The sequence below is a fragment of the Schistocerca nitens genome, chromosome 4, assembly GCF_023898315.1.
Source record: "Schistocerca nitens isolate TAMUIC-IGC-003100 chromosome 4, iqSchNite1.1, whole genome shotgun sequence".
NCBI lineage: Eukaryota > Metazoa > Arthropoda > Insecta > Orthoptera > Acrididae > Schistocerca > Schistocerca nitens.
In genome coordinates, this window is record NC_064617.1 from 685,844,945 (window position 1) to 685,863,669 (window position 18,725).

Here is an 18,725-nt window from a genome sequence, read left to right on the forward strand (position 1 = left end):
ATAGATACCCCAAAGTTGATCGACAGCAATTTCAGATAATTAGCTTCCACCGACAGAGACATTCAATGCGCCAATGAAGAATCTGCACGGGACGACATTTACGAGAGCTGTACCGCGCACAGGTAGGAGGAAATCCGACGACACGGCCCACCAAGGCGGATCAAGGAAGGTCCGACTTACACTCGCAAATTCCGGGTGGAATTGCTGACTAGTTATACTGTACGTCATATATACCACCCTCTACGGACTCACGGCTGAGTAATAACAGTATCAGTTTAGAAGCGAGGGGGTCTTGCAAGCGCCAAACTGGCCTGGCCCTGCAACACGAGGCAATTGGAGGAAGGGGAAAAGACTGTGTGTCAATCAGCGAGTAGTTATGGTGAACTGTGGTGATGTTCTTCTTTATAACATGACCTGGAGACTACATTTGAATGACTTCATACGGCGAACACTTGTCGGGAACCTGGAAGAAGAACGAAGTGTGATGAAAGTAGCCCAGGAATTCAGTATTGTTTACAGCACTGAGTCACGTGCACGCGAAGCTTTGTGAACCACAGGCACTGCTGCTCAAAGGCATCAAACACAACACTTAACGGGACTACTAGGCTCGCAATCTCACACTCCATAGTGGCATGACGACTCCATGTGGGTGGTCTCTTTGCCGACTACCAGAAGATTGTGTTCCGTTGACAGCCGCGGCACCGTTTGCGATGCTACCAACAGCATAGGGACTGCACCAATGGTGATTAGGGTCACGTGATACTATCGGCTGAGAGCAGATTCACCCTCAGTAGTGATTCTGAATGTTCCTTGATACGACGAGAAGTGGGAACTAGAAGTGCACCCAGGAACGTGATCGGTTTGCTGGTCCAGATGATACGGTGTGTACGTATTTTTTTTTTTTTCCAGTCTCCCGACTGGTTTGATGCAGCCCGCCACGAATTCCTCCCCTGTGCTGACCTCTTTGTCTCAGTGTAGCACTTTCAACCTATGTCCTCGATTATTTTCTCCCTCTAATACCACGGAAGTTATGTCCTGACTTCCTAACACATGTCCTATCTTCCTATCTCTTCTTCTTGTTAGTGTTTCCCATATACTCCTTCCATCGCCGATTATGCGGAGAACATCCTCATTTCTTACCTTATCAGTCCACCTAATTTTCAACATTATTCTCAAATGCTTGGATTTCATTCTTTTCCGGCATCCCTACAGTGCACGTTTCATTGCCATACAGCACTGAGCTCCAAACGTACATTCTAAAAATTTCTCCCTCATATTCTCTCCCTCATACTTGATACTAGCAAACTTCTCTTGGCCAGGGATGCCCCTTTTTGCCAGTGCTCTTTATGTCCTCCATGCTCCGTCCACCTAGGTAATTTTGCTGCTCAGGTAAAAGAATTCCTCAACTTCGTCTGCTTCGTAATCATCAGTGCTGACGATAAGTTTCGGGCTGTTATTAATTTCTGCTACTTCTTATTACTTTCGTCTTTCTTCGATTTACTCTCAGCCCATGTTCTGTATTCATTAGCCTGTCCACCACATTCAGCAGCTCCTGTAATTCTTCGTCACTTTCACTGAGAATAGCAACGTCATCGGACAATCTTCTCATTGGACTTTCAGCTTGAATTTTAATCCCACTCTTGAATCTTTATTTGCGTCATTGCTTACGGGTTGAACATTAGTGGCGACAGATCTGTGTTACACCCGTTATAATTCGAGCTCTTCGTTATTGGTCTTCCAGTCTCATTATTCCCTCTTGGTTGTTATACATATTGTGTATTACCGCTACTATTCGGAGAATCTTGTCCCATTTTACATTGATGAGCAATCCTATGAACGTGTACAGATTTTTCTTCAATCTTGCTTCCGTTATCAACCGCAACGCCAGAGCTGCCTCTTGTGCCCTTATCTTTCCTAAAGCCAAACTCATCATCTAAGAGATCATGTAGCACGTCCTCAATTTTCTGGTCCATTCTCCTGTGTAACATTCTTGCAAGCAACTTGAATGCATAAAGTGTTATGCTGGTTGTACGATAATTCTCGGGCATGTTTGCTCTTGCTATTTTCGGAATTGTGTAGATGATGTTTTTCCGAAAGTATGATGGTATATTGGCAGTCTCATACATCGTACACACTGAACTGAAGAGTCGTTTTGCTGTCACTTCCTTCAATGATTTCAGAAATCCTTATGGAATGTTATGTATCGCTTTTGCCTTATTTGATCTTAAGTCGTCCAAACCTCTTTTAAATTCTGACTCTAATACTAGATCCTCTGTCTCTTCCCTGTCGACTACTGCTTCTTTTTCTATCACGTCCTCAGACATGTCGTTCCTCTCATAGAGGCCTTCAGAGTAATCTTCCCACCTACCTGATCTCTCCTCGGCACTATTTAAGACTGGAATTCCCCTTTGACTCTTAATTTTACAATCTTGCTTTTAATTTCACCGAAGATTGTTTTGAGTTTTCTGTATGCTGAGTCAGTCCTCCAGTCGATTTTTCATGTAGCCATTTCGCCTTAGCTTACTTGCTCTTTTTGATTCCTAAGCGATTGTATTTCTGTATTTCGGAATTTCCATAAACACTTATGCACTATCTTCTTTCGTCGATCAGCTGAAGTATTTCTTATATTAAGCATGATTTCTTCGCAGTTACCTTCCTTTCCAACTTCCATGAGTACCCTTTTTAGAGCTGTCCGTTCTTCTTCAACTGAATTGTCTATTGAGTTATTCACTATCACAGTATCTACAGTCTCAGAGAACTTCAAGCGTATCTCTTTATTCGAAAAATGGTTCAAATGGCTCTAAGCACTCTGGGACTTAACATCTGAGGTCATCAGTCCGCTAGACCTAGAACTACTTAAACCTAACTAACCTAAGGACATCACACACATCCATGCCCGAGGCAGGATTCGAACCTGCGACCGTTGCGGTTGCGCGGTTCCGGACTGCAGCACCTAGAACCGCACGGCCACCCGGGCGGCTCTCTTTATTCCTTATTACTTCCGTACTGATTCTTCCTCACTAATATCTTCGGCCTACTTTAAATGATTACGAAATCATGATCTGAGTCGAGCTCCATTCTTGGAGCCGGCCGAAGTGGCCGTGCGGTTAAAGGCGCTGCAGTCTAGAACCGCAAGACCGCTACGGTCGCAGGTTCGAATCCTGCCTCGGGCATGGATGTTTGTGATGTCCTTAGGTTAGTTAGGTTTAACTAGTTCTAAGTTCTAGGGGACTAATGACCTTAGCAGTTGAGTCCCATAGTGCTCAGAGCCATTTGAACCATTTTTTTTCCATTCTTGGATACGCTTTATAGTCCGATATCTGATTTCGGAATCTCTGCGTGACTATGATAATCTAACTTGGAACTTCCCGAATCTCCTAGCGTTTCCCACGTATACCTGCCCCTCTTCCATGCTTGAGTAGTGTGTTTGCTATTACTAGTTGAAATTTATTGCAGAATTTAATCAGTCTTCCTCCTCTGTCATTCCTATGAGAAAGTCCATATTCTCCCGTAACCCTTTCTTCTACTACTTCACCTATAACCGCATTCTAGTCTCCCATGATTATTTGATTTTCATCTCCCTGTATGTACTGAATTACCGGTTCAATATTCTCATATACGTTTTCCGTCTCTTCGCCGGCCAGTGTGGCCGAGCGGTTCTAGGCGCTCCAGTCTAGAACCGCAAGACCGCTACGGTCGCAGTTTCGAATCCTGCCTCGGGCTTGGATGTGTGTGATGTCCTTAGGTTAGTTAGGTTTAAGTAGTTCTAAGTTTTAGGGGACTGATGACTTCAGAAGTTAAGTCCCATAGTGCTCAGAGCCATTTGAACCATTTTTTTTAACTGCTCACAGGAACTCAATTTCTCCCCTACCTTCCTATTCCTAAAGAATCCAAACACTTTATGCCATTTTCTGCTGCTGTTAACGTTATTCTATATTCGTCTGACCAGGAATATTTGTCTCCTTCTGATTTCACTTCACTGACCTCCACTATATCTAGTTTGAACTTTAACATTTCCATTTTCAGATCTTCTAGCTTTCCCACCACGTTCAAACTTCTGACATTCAGTACTCCGATTCGTAGAACGTTACCCTTTCTTTGGTTACGTAATCTGTTTCTCATGGTGACCTCCGTCTTGGCACTCTCCTCCCAGAGATCCGAATGGAGACTAGTCCGGAATCTTTTGCAAGACACTTTTTCAGTTACAGTCCATATATCCTGTGGATACACGGTATGTGTCTAATGCAGTGATTTCCGTTGCCTTCTGCATCCTCATGCCGTTGATGATTGCTGATTCTTCCGCGTTTTAGGGACAGTTTTCCATTGCGAGGGCAAGAGAGTGCCCTGAACCTCTGTCCGTTCCTCCGGTCTCTTTGACAAGAGTGTTGGCAGAATGAGAGTCACTTCTTGTAGCGAAAGTCCAGGACCGCCATTGCTGATGAGTTTTATTCAGCAGTGGCGGGGTTCGAACCCCGGACCCAGAACGTTTTGATTACTAGCTAAAGACGCCCCCCCCCCTTTTTTTATCGCTATTGTTCTCGGCATTTTGTGTGGGGCGGCATCGCATGATACGTTTTCAAGTTGATCGTTGAATACTTCACTCAGTTTTTTGTTACAAATGACAGCCAGCCTTCTGACCAAACACTCTGAGCTACTGTGCCGGCGTACCCCTAGACCGCAGGCGTAGGTGTATAGGCCTTCAAACCTTTGGACTCGGTATGGTCACCAGTCCACATTATTATAATGTTCGCCGGGTGCAAGTCTTTCGATTTGACTCCACTTCGGCGACTTGCGCGTCGATGGGGATGAAATGATGATGATTAGGACAACACAACACCCAGTCCCTGAGAGGAGAATATGTCCGACCCAGCCCGGAATCGAACCCAGGCCCTTAGGACTGACATTCTGTCCCGGATATAAAATGTAGACTGGCAATGGCAAGGAAAGCGAAGAAGAGAACTTTGTTAACATCGAGTAAAGATTTAAGTGTCAAGAAGTCTTTTCTGAAAGTATTTGTATGGAGTGTAGCCATGTATGGAAGTGAAACGTGGACGATAAATAGTTTAGACAAGAAGAGAATAGAAGTTTTCGAAATGTGGTGCTACAAAAGAATGCTGAAGATTAGATGGGTAGATCACATAACTAATGAGGAAGTATTGAATAGAATTGGAGAGAAGAGAAATTTGTGGCACAACTTGACTAGAAAAAGGGATCGGTTGGTAGGGCATATTCTGAGGCATCAAGGGATCACCAATTTAGTATTGGAGGGCAGCGTGGAGGATAAAAATAGCAAAGGGAGACCAAGAGTAAATACACTAGGCAGATTCAGAAGGATGTAGGTTGCAGTAGGTATTGGGAGATGAAGAAGCTTGCACAGGATACAGTAGCATGGAGAGCTGCATCAAACCAGTCTCTGGACTGAAGACAACAACAACAACACAATTCAAAGTGTATTTGTTGATGTAGCTCTTTCGTGGATTTTATTACACGTGTGTTTTTGTATAGATACACACTCTGCTTCCGGGGGCGGACCAACATTATTATGACACTGAACTATTGCCCCAGGCGTGTTCTTTGAGGCGTGAATTCGCCCATGACGGTATTTTTATGGATGACAATCCGAGAGGACATCGAGCAGCTCAGGTGGAGCAGCTCTTGGAACGAGAAAATATTCGCGCGAATACAGTGGCCCGCTCGTTTCCCCGACTTAAACCTCATCGACCACGACTGGAATGTTTGGAAAATGGTTCAAATGGCTCTGAGCACTATGGGGCTTAACATCTGTGGTCATCAGTCCCCTAGAACTTGTTGTTGATGTGGTCTTCAGTCCCGAGACTGGTTTGATGCAGCTCTCCATCTACCCTATCCTGTGCAAGCTTCTTCATCTCCCAGTACTTACTGCAACCCACATCCTTCTGAATCTGCTTAGTGTATTCATCTCTTGGTCTCCCTCTACGATTTTTACCCACCACGCTGCCCTCCAATGCTAAATTTGTGAACCCTTGATGCCTCAGAACATGTCCTACCAACCGATCCCTTCTTCTAGTCAAGTTGTGCCACAAACTCCTCTTCTCCCCAATCCTATTCAGTACCTCCTCATTAGTTGTGTGATCTACCCATCTAATCTTCAGCATTCTTCTGTAGCACCACATTTCGAAAGCTTCTATTCTCTTCTTGTCCTAACTATTTATCGTCTATGTTTCACTTCCATACATGGCTACACTCCATACAAATACTTTCAGAAACGACTTTCTGACACTTAAATCTATACTCGATGTTAACAAATTTCTCTTCTTCAGAAACGCTTTCCTTGCCATTGCCAGCCTACATGTTATATCTTCTCTCCTTCGACCATCATCAGTTATTTTGCTCCCCAAATAGCAAAACTCCTTTACTACTTTAAGTGTCTCATTTCCTAATCTAATTCCCTCAGCATCACCTGACATAATTCGACTACATTCCATTATCCTCGTTTAGCTTTTGTTGATTTTCATCTTATATCCTCCTTTCAAGACACTGTCCATTCCGTTGAACTGCTCTTCCAAGTCCTTTGCTGTCTCTGATAGAATTACAATGTCATCGGCGAACCTCAAAGTTTTTATTTCTTCTCCATGGATTTTAATACCTACTCCGAATTTTTCTTTTTGTTTCCTTCACTGCTTGCTCAATATACAGATTGAACAACATCGGTGATAGGCTACAACCCTGTCTCACTCCTTTCCCAACCACTGCTTCCCTTTCATGTCCCTCGACTCTTATAACTGCCATCTGGTTTTTGCACAAATTGTAAATAGCCTTTCGCTCCCTGTATTTTACCCCTGCCACCTTCAGAATTTGAAAGAGAGTATTCCAGTTAACATTGTCAAAAGCTTTCTCTAAGTCTACAAATGCTAGAAACGTAGGTTTGCCTTTCCTTAATCTTTCATCTAAGATAAGTCGTAAGGTCAGTATTGCCTCACGTGTTCCAATATTTCCACGGAATCCAAACTGATCTTCCCCGAGGTCGGCTTCTACCAGTTTTTCCATTCGTCTGTAAAGAATTCGTGTTAGTATTTTGCAGCTGTGACTTATTAAAGTGATAGTTCGGTAATTTTCACATCTGTCAACACCTGCTTTCTTTGGGATTGTAATTATTATATTTTTCTTGAAGCCTGAGGGAATTCTGGCTGTCTCATACATCTTGCTCACCAGATGGTAGAGTTTTGTCAGGACTGGCTCTCCCAAGGCCATCAGTAGTTCTAAAGGAATGTTGTCTACTCCCGGGGCCTTGTTTCGACTCAGGTCTTTCAGTTCTCTGTCAAACTCTTCACGCAGTATCGTATCTCCCATTTCATCTTCATCTACATACTCTTCCATTTCCATAATATTGTCCTCAAGTACATCGCCCTTGTATAGACCCTCTATATACTCCTTCCATCTTTCTGCTTTCCCTTCTTTGCTTAGAACTGGGTTTCCATCTGAGCTCTTGATATTCATACAAGTGGTTCTCTTTTCTCCAAACGTCTCTTTAATTTTCCTGTAAGCAGTATCTATCTTACCGCTAGTGAGATAAGCCTCTACATCCTTACATTTGTCCTCTAGCCATCCCTGCTTAGCCATTTAGCACTTCCTGTCAATCTCATTTTTGAGACGTCTGTATTCCTTTTTGCCTGCTTCATTTACTGCATTTTTATATTTTCTCCTTTCATCAATTCAATATTTCTTCTGTTACCCAAGGATTTCTACTAGCCCTAGTCTTTTTACCTACTTGATCCTTTGCTGCCTTCACTACTTCATCTCTCAGAGCTACCCATTCTTCTTCTACTCTACTTCTTTCCCCCATTCCTGTCAATTGTTCCCTTATGCTGTCCCTGAAACTCTTTACAACCTCTGGTTTAGTCAGTTTCTCCAGGTCCCATTTCCTTAAATTCCCACCTTTTTGCAGTTTCTTCAGTTTTAATCTACAGTTCATAACCAATAGATTGTGGTCAGAGTCCACATCTGCCCCTGGAAATGCCTTACAATTTAAAACCTGGTTCCTAAATCTCTGTCTTACCATTATATAATCTATCTGATAGCTTCTAGTATCTCCAGGATTCTTCCATTTATACAACCTTCTAGAACTTAGAACTACTTAAACCTAACTAACCTAAGGACATCATACACATCCATGCCCGAGGCAGGATTCGAACCTGCGACCGTAGTGGTCACGCGGTTCCAGACTGAAGTGCCTAGAACCGCACGGCCACACCGGCCGGCGGAATGTTTGGACCGGCGTGTTACATCGACATGCACCAATGACCATTCAGCCGTTGTCAACCGTGCTTTTGGAGGAATGGAACACCCTACCATTAGAAATCGTTATGAATCGTGTAGTCAGCATGGGTGCACCTTGCAAAACGTGCACTGCCGGCGGTGGTGATTACACATGCTGTTCAGAACAATGTCCCAACTTTTGTAATGTCCAGGGGACCATCATAAATCACGGCAATTTCATTATTGTCTTTGAATAGAAGTGTTCTGTCTCATTGTGTAGTTCTTTCAGTTCTGTATTACGCTGTAACAGTTCTTTCTATGTATGGTTCAAATTTCATCGATCTGTATTTACAGGGCAGTGACACATGCGAAAACACACCGGTGAGTTCAGTAATGAACTTCACGGGAACTCTCCAGGCACATACTTCTCTGGTTACATTATTCCGTACCTCATTCCATCCGCTAATGACACCCCGATCGGCAAAAGCAACTTACGTACCCTGCCACTAATAAGTCGGAGGAACTGCCCACGGACAACGGGAACCGCGATGCTGTGGAGTCCAACAACCGGCCGATCTGGCCGCTCGCCCGTTGGCTTGTGGCGGGCAGCGGAGCCAACCGAGTGAAGGCCGCGGAAGCGACCGCCCCCGCGTCGCACGGGAAGCGCTGACGAGACAACCCCCGGCACGTGCGCGCATGCGCGCTCGCCCGCTCCGGCGGCATGGGTCTCGCTGCGGGGCTACGCCGTGGTCAGTCCGTCGCGAGACGTCGCCGTGTTAGCGCGTGGTGTTGTCTCCTGCTCTCGCGGAGAGCGTCGGTCGGGCACCCGCCACCACGCCGCTCCAGCACACGCCAGGTGAGTCGCGCGGAGCCCGTCCGTGTTTACAAATAGCCGCGCGCTGTAACTGCTGGCAATTTCTAAACAAACAACAACAGTAAATATATCAATTCCTTGTTGTGATGCACGTCGTGATACATAGCACATTCTCCATTGTGACCCAGTATCAGTCTCGAACAAATGTGAAAAACTACAGTTTCGTTTTGTGATGCTCCTCTTCACGCAAGAGAACGATAAAGAGTTTTTGACTCTGCAGCTGTGTTTGAAGGTTTGCGAAAAGTATAGAAATGGAATGGTAGAATGAAAATAACGGATAGGAAAATCAAAATCAGAGTATGGATGAAATCGTAAGATCTGAGGCGAGATGAAAAGACTAATAAAAATAATTGGGAGAGAAGCAAATCATCAAACTGATTGTTGTAGGGTTTAAGCAAGTCTAATCGTTACTGATCGCTCTTCTATTGTAAGGAAGTTAGAACATACTGCAGTTTTCTTTGAAACGAAGGCTTTTTTGTTTCTGCTTCTCTGCGTTTTGCGTCTGATATGTTGTTTCCTTTCATGGACTGTTCTTGCTAAAAAAGAAAAAAATATTCTGCAGCCAAGATCACATAAATATTTAATTTTCAGCGACCGGTTTCAACAGACTTTGCTGTTATTTTACGGTCTATAACACAGTGCATGTACTTGGAATATATCTCTTACTATGATTTATGACGCAATGTTTGAGAAAAAAGTTTTTTGTTGTACATTACCAGAAACGGAAACACAAATTGTACATATACAGGTCTTTAAAAATGTGTTTTACAGAAGGTGTTCATTGTGAGTTGGAACCTCATGCCAAGTTGTCTTATTAGTAGATAAAAGGCAGCTCATTTCCAACTCACGATGAACGCGTTTTGCACAAAAATTTTCTAAGGTGTACAGTTTCCATTTCCGGTTCTTGTAACGCCAAATCAAAAACTTTTTTCTCAAATATTACACCATAAATCATGATAGGAGATATATTCCGTGTATATGCAGTATATTACAAACAAGAAGATGACATAAAAGTCTGTCGAAATTCGTTGTGGAAAATGAAGAAATATTTATGCGATGTGGCTGTAGAAAGTTTCTTACCAAGTAAAATGATCGCTCCTTCTCATTTCTCAACAGGAGAACATTCGGTCGGACTGTTTTTGATCGTCTGTAATGTATTTTTCATACACTTAAATGCAAATGATTACAAGAAGCAATTTAATTGTCGGGTAGGATGTGAGAGTATGAGAGAATACATATCCTTACACAAGAAAATATTTGTGTATATACTACATACTTGAAAGGCTAACGTGCTACTGTTAAGCAAAGCTAAATGCTTTGGGCATAAATGTAAGGTTGCAAGAGCCTTTTTGTTTTGGATATATACTTCGGTAAAAGGATTAGAGGTCATGATTTCGAATACTCGTATTGGTATATGAACTTATTTTTCAAAAGCCGAAAAGTAATAAACTCTTTTTCGCTGCGAATGTAGTCTCCGTAGGCCTAATGTTTATTGTTGAAGGCATGCGTTTTTAGACATTGTCGAATATTGTGTAATTTAATGTAGGAAATAGTCCTAAGTACTTAAAAGCGCCTGTTTTCTCTATGTATAGCAGCGATGGATAAGACGCGTCTCGCAGCAACAGTCTGTATTCTGGACCAGTTGTAGACAAACAGAATACGGAGAGTAAACTTCTGGGGTCATGGGGCGACGTATCTAGGTGCCCGATCACAGCCGACAAAGCAATTCGTAATGAACTGCGTGCGCACCAAGTTGAAATTCGTGCTTGTCACAACAATGGACAGCTTAGCAGTAGTGAAGCTAAATGGCCCTAATCATAGAGATGACTGAAGCTTATGTTAAGCATGATGCTAACACCCGTGTGAAGATGTCCTCAACTTTAACACTTGAAAACAAGAGACTTTGCGGAGGACAATAGAGACACTGAAAAGTCTACTTGTTCCTAAACTTTAACCTTGGCAGACTGGCGAGACTCGAAGAAGTCTTTCTGGCTGCCGGATGTTCTCACGGCTCCGGCGCACACACTGGCTTTGTCGACACCATTGTCGCTTCCAAAATCCGGTGAAGTAATTTATGCTATGACTGACTTTGCGACAATGAACTGCAGAAAGAAAATTTCGGTAATCAGTGCACAAACGTATTACGTTGGTGCACAAGTTCTTAGCGTTTTTCTTTTGCATGTTGGTATTCCGGTTGCTATGGTTCATTTATCGATTGTCTTTTTTTTGTTTGTAGTTTACTGTTGCTACTTCAATTTACGTATTGTCGTTTTGTCATTTGGAGATAGAGTGGAGCGGTGGCCGTGCGTTTCTAGGCACTTCAGTCCGGAACCGCGTGACTGCTACGGTCGCAGGTTCGAATCCTGCCTCGGGCATGGATGTGTGTGATGTCCTTAGGTTAGTTAGGTTTAAGTAGTTCTGAGTTCTAGGGGGACTGATGATCTCAGATGTTGAGTCCTATAGTGCTCAGAGCCATTTTTTATGGAGTGGAGCTGTGGACACTAGGAAATGGAGTGTGAAGTGGAGAAATCTGAACATTTCCGACATATTCTTCTGTTTAAGTTCAGTAGAGGGGTGGCAGCAGCGCAGGCAGCCAGAAACACTTGCGCCGTGTATGGGAATAATGCCATTGGACAGCGCACGACAAGAAAATGATTTTTTCGTTTTCAAGAAGATCATTTCGACCTTAGTGACTCTGCATGTTCAGGAAGACCTTCGGGGTTTGTTGAAGATCGTTTAAACGGATTAATACATATTGATCCACATCAGTGTAATCAAGAACCAGCAAATGTGATGAACTGTGATCATTCCACCATCGTGCGGCATTTGTACGCAGTGGGGAAGATCCAAAAATCTGGTGTATGGCTACTGCATGCTCTAGACCAAAATCACAAAAATTAGATGGTGGCCATACGTCCATCTCTGTTTGCTCCTCAAGCCGACGATTCCTATCCTGTAGCGTTACCGGTGAAGGAAGATGGTGTCTTTATGCTAACGTAAGCAAAAGAGAGGAATGGTTTAACCAAACAAAGCAGCAGCTCCCCGTACAGAGACCTGCGCGCATCCACAAAATGTAATGTTATGTATCTAGTGGAACTGCGACGGTGTGGTGTACTACGCATTGCTTCCCCGAGATGTAGCCATCACTGCTGACAGTTACTGTCAACAGCTGAGATGTCTTGCAGACGCGGTCCAAGAACGTCGACTAAGAAGACTGTGTGAAGTACGATAAGACCCGCCCGAATTCTGCTAGACTGACAAAAAAACATTATACAGAGGATGGACTGGGAAGCCATTCCGTCCCTATCTTATTCACCTGATCTTGCACCCCCTGATTTTCATCTTTTCTAGTCTCTATCGGACAACCTTCAGTTAACTTTCTTTCCGGACGAAAATGCACTCCGGACACGGCTCGACGAGTTCTTCGCCTCAAAACCACGTCATCTTTATAGTCTCGGAATCGGAAGTTACCCCAGCGTTGGCAGACTCTTGTATATTATTGATGATTAAAGCCTCTGGAATGTGTATCTGTTGTATTTATTAAGTTCATGGAAAAACGATACGTATGTATTTCATCTACATCTACATGATTACTCTGCAATTCACATTTAAGTGCTTGGCAGAGGGTTCATCGAACCGCAATCATACTATCTCTCTACCTCTCCACTCCCGAACAGCGTGCGGAAAAAACGAACACCTAAACCTTTCTGTTCGAGCTTGATTTCTCTTATTTTATTTTCATGATCATTCCTACCTATGTACGTTGGGCTCAACAAAATATTTTCGCATTCGGAAGAGAAAGTTGGTGACTGAAATTTCGTAAATACATCTTGCCGCGACGAAAAACGTCTTTGCTTTAATGACTTCCATCCCAACTCGCGTATCATATCTGCCACACTCTCTCCCCTATTACAAACGAGCTGCCCTTTTTTGCACCGTTTCGATGTCCTCCGTCAATCCCACCTGGTAAGGATCCCACACCGCGCAGCAATATTCTAACAGAGGACGAACGAATGTAGTGTAAGCTGTCTCTTTAGTGGACTTGTTGTATCTTCTAAGTGTCCTGCCAATGAAACGCAACCTTTGGCTCGCCTTCCCCACAATATTATCTATGTGGTCTTTCCAACTGAAGTTGTTCGTAATTTTAACACCCAGGTACTTAGTTGAATTGACAGCCTTGAGAATTGTACTATTTATCGAGTAATCGAATTCCAACGGATTTCTTTTGGAACTCATGTGGATCACCTCACACTTTTTGTTATTTAGCGTCAACTGCCACGTGCCACATCATTCAGTAATCTTTTCTAAATCGCTTTGCAACTGATACTGGTCTTCGGATGACCTTACTAGACGGTAAATTACAGCATCATCTGCGAACAACCTAAGAGAACTGCTCAGATTGTCACCCAGGTCATTTATGTAGATCAGGAACAACAGAGGTCCCAGGACGCTTCCCTGGGGAACACCTGATATCACTTCAATTTTACTTCTACCAACCAAGCAGCGTCAGTACTTCACGCCTTTAACTATGAATGAAGAGAAATTTGTCTGTACCTGGAGGCCAATCTGAACTGAAAAAGTATTATGTCTGGTGATGAATCTGCTACTTTGCACTTCAATGGCGAGTAACAGGAACGAAAGTTCCTGTTGCCCCAATACTGAGTTACAACAAATGCGATACGTGCTGTGCACAGGCCACACATGAGGAATAAGGTTGTAACAGTGACATTATTGGTTCTGATATAAGGTATGACCTTCAAGCGCAGAGGGTTAGAACATTAATCTCCCCCCCCCCCTCCCAATTCTCTCTCTCTCTCTCTGTCTGTGTGTGTGTTGGGGTGTGGGGGTGTGTGTCGTTGCACTGCTGCAAAATATATTTACGTAATCTAGGCTAATTTCTTAATCAGATTGCTTACGAAAAATTTGTTTGAATCTCAAGACGGGGTGACAGAATTATATTAACTGAACTTCGGCCGGCCGCTGGTGGCCGAGCGGTTCTGGCGCTACAGTCTGGAACCGCGCGACCGCCACGGTCGCAGGTTCGAATCCTGCCTCGGGCATGGATGTGTGTGTTGTCTTTAGGTTAGTTAGGTTTAAGTAGTTCTAAGTTCTAGGGGACTTATGACCTCAGCAGTTGAGTCCCATAGTGCTCAGAGCCATTTGAACCATTTGAACTGAACTTCGGTTTGAGATCGGCTTTACGTGGTTAGAGAGTGGCACAACGCTAATCACTTATTTTGTATCTTGAAGAAAGTTTCTCGTTTCAGAAAACTTCATCTCTACATCTACATGATATCTCTACAGTTCACAATTCAGTGCGTGGCAGAGGGTTCATCGAACCACCTTCAAGCTTTTTCTCTACCGTTCAACTCTCGAAATCTTTCCGTGCGAGCTCTGATACGTCACATTTTATGATGAAGATCATTGGTCCCTATGTAGGTGTACGCCAACAAAATGTTTTCACACACTGAGGAGAAAGTGTTGACTGAAATTTCACGAGAAGATCCTGCAGCAACGAAAAACACCTTTGTTTTAATGGCTGCCACCCCAATTCACGTATCACATCTATGACATTCTCTCCCATATTTCCGATAATATTAAACGAGGAGTAGTTCTTTAGATTTTTTCACTCTCTTCCACCAATCCCACACCTACAGCAATACTCCTGAAGAGGGCAAAGAAGCATAGTGTAAGCAGTTTCTTTAGTAGACCTGTTGCATTTTCTAAGTGTTCTGCCAACAAATCGCAGTCTTTGGTTTGCTTTCCCCACAACATTATCTACGTAACTGCTTCAGTTTGTCATTCGTAATTTTACTCCCTAAGTATTACATGAATTTACATCCATTATATTTATGTGTTTATCGTGTAACCGAAATTTAGTGGATCCTTTTTAGTACTGATGTGGATAACTTCACACTTTTCATTATTTAGAATCTTTGCCACTTTTCGCACCATACAGATATCTTGACCAAATAATTTTGCAATTGCTTTTGATCGTGTGATAACTTTACAGGACGGTAAATGACAGCACTATCTGCAAACAATCTAAAATGGAAGATTGTCTCCTAAATCATTTATACAGATTAGGAACAGCAGAGAGCTTTAACACTTTCTTGGTGAACGCTAAATATTACTTCTGTTTTACTCGATGACTTACCATCAGTTACTACGAACTGTGTCCCTTCTGACAGGAAATTGCTAATCCAGTCGCATAATACACGATATTCCATAAGCACATAATTTGACCACAAGCCTTTTGTGAGATGCGGTGTCAAAACCCTACTGGAAATATAAGTATTTGGAATCAATTTGACATTCCCTGTCGATAGCACTCATAGTTTTTTGTCAATAAATCATTTTCTTCCAGGTGATTCATAATGTTCGAACAGAGTATATGTTCCAAAATCCTACTGCAAATCGACGTTCCGATATGGGCCTATAATTCAGCAGGTTAGTCTTATTTCCCTTCTTGAGTACCGGTGAGGCTAGTGCAACTTTCCAGTTTTTAGATACGGGTCTTTCGACGAGCGAACGGTTGTATATGATGGCTAAGTATTGTATCAGCATACTGTGAAAGAGACGTGACAGGTGTACAATCAGAACCAGAGACCTTGCCTTTGTCAAGTGGTTTAAGCTGCCTTTTCTATGTATGTTCTCGTGAAAATAAAACTCTGATATCCATAATAAAGTCAGCTTTCGTGTAGGTGACCTCTTCGCTGAATAGTGTCCTCTAATTCTACTCTCTGGATACTATCGATGAGTTTAAGACATTGCGTATAGAGTTTGAGAGGAGAAGTGGTTCCGTAAGCCATTGGCAGCGTACCCTAGGATGACTTTTAACTTGTGATACGGCCAGTTTTCTCTCCCACCTTTGCTCAATCTGAGGATGTGCATAGTTAATCGCTATTTCTCTTTCCATTAATTTTGCCAAAAGAACAAATGATGACTAGCTTGAAGACAAGCCCATTTATTGACTTCCGCAACATTTTGCTGCGAAAAAGTATTCAGACAATTTACAAAGACCTCTCGGATCCATCATGGACTCGGGACAGCGGCTGATTAAACAGCTTCTCTCTCTTCTTCGGTTATCAACCCACAGGTTGGTTGGCAGCAGCACGCCATTCCGTTCTTTTGTCAACTTTCTTCTTCATATCTGCATAGGTCTGGCACCCGATGTCATTTATTACTTGTTGAATGTAGCTTAATCTAGGTCGTCCTCGGCGAGTTCTTCCTTCAATGATTCCTTCTAATATTCTCTTAATGAAATTGTTATGCCGTAAAATGTGACCTATGAAGGTTATTCTTCTTTTCTGTATATTTCGCCAAAGAGATCTGTTTTCTTTCACTCTTCTGAGGACATCTTCGTTTGTAGCCTTGTCTCGCCAGCTGATTTTTTCCATTCTCCGGTAGCACCACATTTCGAATGCCTCTAATCTTCTCTTTTCTTCTTTTCCACTAGTCCAAGTTTCACATCCGTAAAGGGCTGTACTCCACACATAGGTTTTCATGACTCTCTTTCTTACGTCTAAACTAACATTTCTACTCGTCAGTAAGTTTCTTTTTCCATTGAATGCTATTTTGGCAAGTTGTATTCTGTTTTTAATGTCACTTTTGCTCCTTCCATCTGCTGTTATTTTGCTACCTAAGTAGTTAAATTCTGTAACCTGCCCTAGTTTCTTTCCCTTTATTGTTATTCGTATGGGTTCATTGTAGTTCAGGGCGCCACTCACCATCACTTTAGTCTTTTTCTTATTTATTTTCATTCCATACTGTTCTTTTAAGGTGTTTTCCATTTCATTGAGTGCGGCTTCTAAATCTTCTTTCCTTTCTGTAATTATGGCGATATCATCTGCATATCGCAACATATCTATTTTCATTCCGTTAAGTTTTATTCCTACTTCAATATTCTCTCTTATTTTATCTATTGCTTCTTGGATATATGCGTTGAAAATTACTGGAGATAGTGGGCATCCCTGTCTCACTCCTTTCCTTATTCTTGCTGTTTCTTCTTTGTTTTCCTTCTTAACTAAGGCTGTTTCATTTTGGTATATTTTAAAGATTATCCTTCTATCATTATATTTCAGACCAGCCTTCTTCAGAATTCTAAACATTTCTGGCCATACAACATTGTCAAATGCCTTTTCGAGGTCTACGAAGGCTATAAATACTTGTTTGTTTTTGGAAATTTGTTTCTCAATTATTAGTCTTAAAGATAGGATTGCTTCCCTCGTCCCTACACCGCTTCTAAAACCGAATTGGTCTTCACTTAGAGTGCTATTCAATTGGTTTTCAACTCTTTTCAAAATTATTCTTATTAGAATTTTTGATGCGTGTGAAAGAAGACTGAGTGTTCGATGGTTTTCACAGTCCATAGTAGATGCTTTCTTAGGTATGGGGAATATGATGCATTTCTGATAGTCTTCAGGAACTTCACCTGTTTTGTATATTTTCTGTATGAGTTGCAGTAATGTAGCTTTCATTTTGTCTCCTGATTTCTTAATTAGTTCAGAAGGTATATCATCAACACCTGCCGCTTTCTTATCTGGTAGTTCTTTTAGTGCTTTTTCAAATTCATCTTTCAGAATTGTGTCCCCTAGTTCTTCTTTCTCTACTTCTTCGCTTAATTCTATCATATTATCTGTTAGAGGGTCTCCTTGATATAGCTCTTCAATGTATTCTTGCCATCTCTTCAGCGTGTCATATCCAAATAGTACCTTGCCCTCTTTGTTCTTTATAGTTCCTGAAGATTTTACTTTCCGTTTAGCAAAGTTTTGTTTTATTGTTCTGTAGGCCAAGTCAGTTTTTCCTTTAACCATGTTTTCCTCCACCTCTTTACAAATGCTGTTGAGGTAATTTTCTTTTGCTTTCCTAGATTCTCTGTTTATTTGGTTTCTAAGCTTTCTATATTTGTTTTCGCTTTGCTCGTCAGAGGCATTTTTGTATAGTCTTCTTTCTTCCATTAGACAAATTATTTCAGGTGTTATCCACTCTTTCCTGTTTACAGGTTTGGCTTTCCCAATAAATTCTTCTGCTGCTTTATGTATGCCTTCTTTGATTTGTTTCCACTCCTCGTTAGTACTCCCGGGAATAATGTTTGATGCCATCTCATCAGTTTTCCGTGCATAAGGGATCACTAGTTCTTCAGACTTTAGGTTATCTCTGTTCCATACTTTGTTCGTTTTTCTCTCTAATCGCTTGAGTTTGAGTAAGCATTTCATCATTACAAGGTTGTGATCACTATTAATATCCGCAGACGGGTAGCTTCTGCAATCCTTGATTTGGTTTTTAAAACGCGATTTTACTAATATATAGTCGATTTGGTGTCTTCTAGTATCTCCTGGGGCTTTCCACGTGTACCTTCTTCTTTTATGGTGGTTGAAAAGGGAGTTCGCTATGACCAACTTGTTTTTGGCACAAAATTCAATTAGCCGGCTTCCTCTTTCGTTCCTATCTCCTAGACCATATTTCCCTACAATTCCGTCAACTTTCTCTTCTCCAACACTAGCATTCCAATCTCCCATTATAATTAAGTTCTCTTCACCTTTAACATAATTTATAACTTTGTTGATGTCTTCATACACTGTTTCTATTACATCGTCTTCTTCTGCCGATGTCG

General features: G+C 42.2%; 1 protein-coding gene across 2 annotated transcripts in view; it reads left to right on the forward strand.

Annotated features, from left to right (window-relative positions):
* The first annotated feature begins 8,988 nt into the window (after positions 1-8,988).
* Positions 8,989-18,725, forward strand: part of LOC126252873 (sodium-coupled monocarboxylate transporter 1) — a 360,467-nt gene continuing 350,730 nt past the window's right edge. The window contains exon 1 of one of the 2 annotated variants that reach the window (XM_049953830.1): positions 8,989-9,091. The gene's annotated coding sequence lies outside the window, so the exon portion shown is untranslated. The remainder of the gene's footprint in view (positions 9,092-18,725) is intronic. The other variant, XM_049953829.1, reaches the window with a different exon arrangement.